At 34.0% G+C, this 7,251-nt stretch overlaps 1 protein-coding gene across 8 annotated transcripts in view; it reads right to left on the reverse strand.

The window, feature by feature from the left end:
* The window catches only part of LOC149153217 (GTP 3',8-cyclase-like), a 210,664-nt gene extending 208,094 nt beyond the window's left edge, over positions 1-2,570 (reverse strand). For 5 of the 8 annotated variants that reach the window (XR_016262637.1, XR_016262636.1, XR_016262638.1 and 2 more), the window contains exon 1: positions 2,196-2,342. The gene's annotated coding sequence lies outside the window, so the exon portion shown is untranslated. Of the gene's footprint in view, positions 1-1,955; positions 2,105-2,195; positions 2,343-2,411 lie in introns of those variants that run through there. The other 3 variants (XM_089439956.1, XM_089439958.1, XM_089439955.1) reach the window with 3 other exon arrangements.
* Positions 2,571-7,251: the final 4,681 nt, after the last annotated feature.

The raw sequence follows: 7,251 nt of genomic DNA on the forward strand, positions 1-7,251 counted from the left end.
GCTTGTGGCTCCTTCTTGTTGATCATACCTATCTTACAAACCTTTTCTTGGTCATATATGCCTAAGTGTTCCACTTTTGTAGCATATTACTCAAACCCTAGGCTATAAGCATTGTTAGTAGGTTCCTTGGAGGGCATGCTATTCCTTGTCATATTGAATTGAGCCTTGTTCTTAGTCTAAGTGCCCTTCCTAAGCATATTAAAGCTGTCACATTTTAGCTATTGCTTTAGAATATATGTTAGGTGACTTAAACTGGAAAGCTTTCCTTATGGTGAAACTCCACTAAAGAGCAAGGGGTGGGGTGTTGAGGTGACAATGGCCTCCACATCAATGTTGTTTCTTGGTCTAGCCCTTGTCTTGTGAGGCCTCTCAGAAGACTTGCTAGATCTTGAGGCAACACTTCCTAAAACCCTAAGGCCTCAGAGGAGGTCCCACTAGACTAGAGTCAAAGACTAACATCCCGGGTGAAGTGAGGGAACAAAAATATAGTCAATATCGGTTAATCATCCAAATCAGCCCTTTATCCATATTAGTATGCAGGAAACATTAAGTGAAAGCACATGATTACAAAATGGTTAAAGTACTTGTCGATGGATGGACACCTTCCTTAAAGAAGGAATGTCGAATGGGAGAGAGAAATATGGTTGGAGCAAGAAGTGGAGGATCTATAGCATCATGTGTTAATCAATAGGGCTGCTGGCTGGTTGGCCATCCAAGGAGGAGAAAAAAAAAATCTTGTGGGTTACCCACTTTTTTGGTGGGTAATAGGTCCCAAGTAAGAATTGGTGCAGATACGATTGTAGGCTATGGCCAAAACATTTTTATGCCAAACTATCTTACAATCCAATTAGAAGAGTTGGGAAGATGTACGTTAAATAAGATTGGCAAACTGGCAACAACTACAGTCTAGAATTGAGGCTGGTTAACAGCCCAAGAGATTGGGGTGGATGAGATATGGTATCAACATCGGCAAAGATATATTTTTGAATTGAGTAAAGCTCATGTAAGACTTTAGAAGGCAATGATGAATTGGTGTGGGTCTACAATACTGCTAGTGGCCATTATTCTACAAAGTTAGGTTATAAGTCTATGCAGGAGCCAGATGCAGTAGCAAACACCTGGTGGTACAAAAAATGGAAGCTAAGGGCCCCAACAAAAGGAATACTCATTTTTGGTTTATTTTTGAGAATCACGTTCTTACTTGGGACAGGATCCAAAAGAGAAGCATAGAGGGACCTGGTTTTTGTTATCTTTGCTGTAATGAAGCAGAGACCAGAGGCCATCTGTTTTTTACTTGTGCATTTACCAGACAGCATGGAAGCACCTTAAGGAAGAGTTGGACAAGCAAAACCTAAACTCACTGTAGAGGATTGTTTTAGAGTCTATTACAGTTCAATTAACTTTTAGAATTTCAGATCCCTTACCATTGTGGTTGCGTGGGGCACTGGTTAGCACGCAATACAAGGCTATTCAAAGACAAATTTCCTCCTCCATTGATGATAGCATCATAGGTTTTAGCACTCCTAGATTCTTCCAAATCCAACTCGAAAACAAAACCTGCCCATTCAATTGTTGAGGCCCAATTGACAAAGGAAAACAATGGGTCTCTGATGGCGTGTGCTAGGGAGGCATTCCTATATGTGGTGTGGTTTTCATTCTTCACTTCTAAGAAAACCAGTTGATTGTTGGTAAGGCAAACCTGGGATTTAGTATATATATATATATATATATATATATCCCTTGTGCTGTTGTTGCTGCTCTATTCTTATATTATTTGTTGGGGTGAACACACTACTATATTTATTTAGCCCTATCGTTAAGTCCCTGTGATCTTAATTTACCTACAGATGTTGTCTTGTCTTGTGCATAATTTTAATCATATTCATATTTCTTGGGAATACTAATGGGGAATCCGGTTATATGTAAAATAATTTCGCATAACATGAAGTGAATACCAGAATTTTGTCAATTACAGACTGCAGCAACACAAATTTGTGACTACGAGGCGCGCGCCAAGCCAAACAAATAATGGCTAAATTGACAATAAACAACTTATGTCTCCGGTTCCAGGACTGAATTTTCCAGTTTTCTCTCCAGCGGAGTTGATAGGAGAAGAGAGAGTAAGGAGTGCGTGTATATGTATATATATATATATAGATTCACAGTAATAAACAATATGGGGTGTAGACATGTACCTGGTGAAGCAACCAAAACAGGGTAAACAGGGAAATTAGCCTTGCAAATTCGGTTCTGTGGTCAAGGTTCTAGTCTCGGGTATTAACCATTTCTCCCGTAAGACTTATCGGCTATGTAATTTTATCACTTCTAAATAAGCATTTTAAATGTTTTTTTTAATGAAAAAAAAAGAGACCGACAAGAATACGCCAGAGAGGATGTAGACACTCGTTTACCTGATAAAGTATAATTATATTGAATTGAAAAATTCAAAGTGGGGAATATCCTTATCAGTAACAGATAACGCTCTTGTCATTGACGTTTCGTCCGATCCCCCCTTTTCCTGGCATGTGGGCTTTTAGCTCTTCCAACTTGGAAAGTACTGACCCAAAAATTGCATGTTTTGGTGCTTAGTTTCTATGTACTAATATTTCGTAAGGATCTTGTGCCTTTCAACGCTCCATCTGGTTGACTTTTCGGTGAATGAAATGGGCGTTAAGATTTGGTGCTTAGTTTCTATGTACTAATATTTCGTAAGGATCTTTGGCCTTTCAACGCTCCATCTGGTTGACTTTTCGGCGAATGAAATGGCCGTTAAGATTCAATATAATTTTAAATGGTTTAGTATAAATAGATTTATTTTTAGTAAAATTATTTCAAGATAGAATGTTTTTGTTTTTTTGGTTTTTTTTTTTTTTTTTTATTAATGTATTTTTAAATGTAGAAAAAATTCTCTGGGGTTTTTAAGTTTTTACAGATTACGCAATTTAAACTCAAATTTTAAAAATCTCTGCCTTATTTTAGTTAAAATTAACAAAAGTTATGAAAAAAATAAGTTGGTCTATAAATTAGACTAACTGTTTTTAATACACTATTTTATTATTTTATTTTGTATAAAAAAATTAAATAAAATAATTTGGTCTATAAATTAGACTAACTATTTTTAATGCACTATTTTATTATTTTATTTTGTATCAAAAAAATTAAATATAAGTTTTATAATTGATTTTTATTAATTTAATAAAATTTTATCAAATTTGAAGGATGGTCGGAGTGTGTGAGATTATTTTAGATTTAGAAGGAAAATAGAAAATATATATATAATTGGGGATTGACCAAGTATTTTAACAATTAAATTGAGGTGTGTATCTAGTTCCAAGGTTTAAGGATCATTGATAAAAGGCAACACAAAAAAATAATTGATCATCTGTGATTCAGAATTAATAATTAGATCTTGGTGTAAAGGCATAAAGTAATAATAATTAGATCTTGGTGTAAAGGCATAAAGTAATAATAATTAGATCTTGGTGTAAAGGCATAAAGTAAGATCAAATTTATTGAAAATCTTTAAAAGATAAATAAAGACCTAGAAATCTCTTAAAAGTATGGTTATAAGTATGTTTATGAGTATGAACAAAAGCATGATTGGGGAAAATTTAGGGGCATTAAGTCACACATCACTTTGAACTATTATGTAATTAATTGTTAAAATATGGTACACATGTTGAGTAATAAAGAAGTCAAATCTCACGCCATAAGCCAAGATCTTCACTCAACCAGAGTGAGTGGGGACTTCACATAGCTAACGTGAGGTCATTCAACCTCATGCAATCATAAATTTTCATGTAGGTGAATAATGGAGGGAACCAATGGTGACTTAGGTTAAACTGCAACTCTTCATGAAGCTCTACATCAATGAATTAGGGTAATTTGACCCAAGAACCTTACCTTAGCGTTCTTGGGAATTTGGAAAATAGTATCAGCATGGGATTGGAAGTAGGAATAGGTATTTGTTGCATGGATGATTGTTATGGCATGATATTCATTTTTCAAAATTGGAAATTGCTAGGAATCCCTCCAATTCAAAGTTGGAGTGCATGTTTGGAAAATAGTATTAGCATGGGATTGGAAGTAGAATAGGTATTTGTTGCATGGATGATTGTTATGGCATGATATTCATTTTTCAAAATTGGAAATTGCTAGGAATCCCTCCAATTCAAAGTTGGAGTGCATGTTCAAGGGTATTCGACAAAGTTAGCCAAAAGTGACAATGTTCTACATTGCAACTTCCATAATTGAATTTGGTAGAGAGACCATTAACAACATGTTAATTGGAACTTAGTCATTTTGCAATAGGGAATGACACCCTGACATCATAGACAATGACTTGTCTATGAGGTATCCAAGATCAAATGAATTCTAAGGACCCAAGAAGCCAAAATTACATGTAATAAACCATCCTATATCCATCTAACTCTGGATCTAACATGCGCGGAAAGGGATCAAAATTCGTTAGGTGAAAACTTATTTTAGATTGCAAAATATAATGTGTAATTTTTCATTGTTTATATTGTATTTTTTAATGCTATATAGATTATACAAGGTTAAACATCTTACTTGCACATTTTTTTTTACTTCTAATTACTTTACATGAAATTTTATTATGTCATATGGAAAACTAACTAAACATGCAAAACACATTCATTTTTGTTTTTTACTATAGCGGACATTGATTTTTCATTTAGAGAATATTTTATTTTTATTTTAAGAGGACACTTGTCAACTCCACCGTGAGCATGGACATATTTACACATCACCATCATACTAGGTTGTAGAATGAGCCTCTCGGCTCAATCAACTATCTTGGAGTTCCTTGACCAATTCTAGGCATAGGAGGCTAGAAGGGATGAGGAAATTACAATGCTCAGAGATAGTAAAAAAAAAAAAAACTTAATTGAAAGCATAATGCACCTTACTAAAGCACAATATCAATAAATTAATCAATTATCAAAACATGTCTTCTTCAATGACACATCTTTATATTGACTCAAAAGGCAACAAAGAAAGAGAATCAATGTAGCTGATAGAATAATGATCCATTTGTAAATTGTTAGTGTTATTGTAAGTTGTTATTTTTAGTGAGAAAAATAAAGAGAGAGATTTGTGGACTAATTGATGAGAGATTTATGGAGTGATTGATTAACAAATTTGTGGAGATGACATATTCTTTATACCTCTCCTCATATATGAGTTTGATAATTAAATTTATTGAGAACTGTGTCATTATTATTGAATGTTTTTGTTTTGTTATTATGTTGGTGTTTCTCTTCCTTTGGTATCTAAGCTAGTGAACTGAAATTATTTTTTGATTGAATTTGGTGAGAAGACTAGTGGTTTTTTTTTTTTTTGTTATTATGTTGTTGTTTCTCTTCCTTTGGTATTTGAGCTAGTGAACTGAAATTATTTTTTGATTGAATTTGGTGAGAAGACTAGTATTTTTTTATTTATTTTTTATTTATTTATTTATTTTTATTTTTTATATCAAAATGAAAAAAGCAACATTTATATTCATAATACAGTAAAAACATACATAAATAAAACAATGTTCAAGCGGTACATTGCCAAAGTCATAAGGCAGCTTCAAGCTATGCGAAAACAGAAATTTGGACAAAATAAAATTGTGGAGCAGGTTCGTTCTGTTATGGAATAATATCACCATCTGTGAAGGAGAAACAAGTTCCATTTCGCAAAGGACACTGATTAATGCCCAGTGGCCAAGCAGCCCAAAATCATCAACAGGAAAATAAGACAAAAAGCAAAAAAATCAGAAACTGCGAAAACATAACTATATCACAGGAAGAAGAAGGTCCTCCATGATATAGATATTGTTTTCCCAAAAGATTTCCATGTACCATTTACCTATATCTTTGAGCAAGCCTTTTTTTGAAAATTTGTCAGTTAGCTGATTTTGTGATCTTCCTATGTGCTGGATAGAAAAGCCATTCTGAAGTTGCCAGTAAAACTCGATTCTCTTTAGCCATTCAATTAAAAGAGGATTGTTTATGGAAGCCTTCCCTAGGACTTGATCGATGATGATCTTGGAATCTCCATATATATGTAGGGAGGGGATATTTAAAAAATTGGTAAGCCATAATAAACCCCACAGAGCCATTGCTTCGGCTTTATTATTAGTGCCTTTCCCTCCATTCCAATAGAGACTGTAGTTTAGATGTTCATTAATGGATATCCATACTCCACATGCGCATACACCTTTTTGTGCAGCTCCATCAAAGAAACCCATTGGAAATTCCTGCACTATTTTCCTGTGTCCATCAGATTTGACCCTTGGCTATTTGGGTTGTGTAAAAAAGACATTGTAGTTTGAAATAATCCTGTGAGTGATTTGCTGAGGCTCCTCTTTCTTATTTTGGAACAAAATGTTGTTCCTCCTGTTATCACTCAGATTTTCCTAGAAGTTGTAAGAAGAGGAAAGGGGTCCGAGGTAACCACAAACCAACTTTTAGATATAGAATCTAGCCAATATGTATCCAGAGAGGGCTCTCTCTTTAAGGTTTAGCTTTGTTTTGAAAGATATTAGGCTAGTTATGAAAGCTTTGGGGTTTTGATTGTGTTTGGTGGTGGAATTCAATAGCAGAGGGGCAGAACTGAATATTTTAGGCCATTGGGCTAATGGAGTCAAAAGAAGATGGCTCAACTGGATTTGGTTTTTCAGCAAATGATGGCTTCACAGGGAAAGATAGCTAAACAGGGAGCAAATAGAGACTTGAAAAGATGGAATGGACTTAAAAGGGATGAAGGGCAATTAAGAATCCTTCAACATGTTTTAAGAGAAGAGAACTTGAATGATCACCAATAAAGAGCAATTAAGAATTCTTTACTAAATGATCAAAATGAGTAAACTAGGAAATAGGAGCAATTAAGAATTCACTGCTTATGCTAGTTTAGAAGAAAACATTTAGAATAAAAACAATTGAAGACAGATTGCACTTAAGCACTCCCTGAATTTTTCATTTTCGTTTTAATATTCAGATATGAAACATAATTGATATAATAAACAAGAAAACAATATCACATGAGATATAAAATACTTATTTGTCCGGTGTTTGACACATGAATCCTGTGAAAAGTCCTTTGTATTAATTCTTCATCCAGCCAGCCATGCAAAATTTGTCCAACAGCTCTTTATTCCAAAGTAATCAATTTTACAGCAATGTCTAAGAATCCACCCAAAATACTTCAAATGAAGAAGTATTTATACTAATTCTAAACTGAAAT

The sequence above is a fragment of the Pinus tabuliformis genome, chromosome 9, assembly GCF_031772625.1.
Source record: "Pinus tabuliformis cultivar Carrire ecotype Pingquan chromosome 9, CPIR1, whole genome shotgun sequence".
NCBI classification, from domain to species: Eukaryota; Viridiplantae; Streptophyta; class Pinopsida; order Pinales; family Pinaceae; genus Pinus; species Pinus tabuliformis.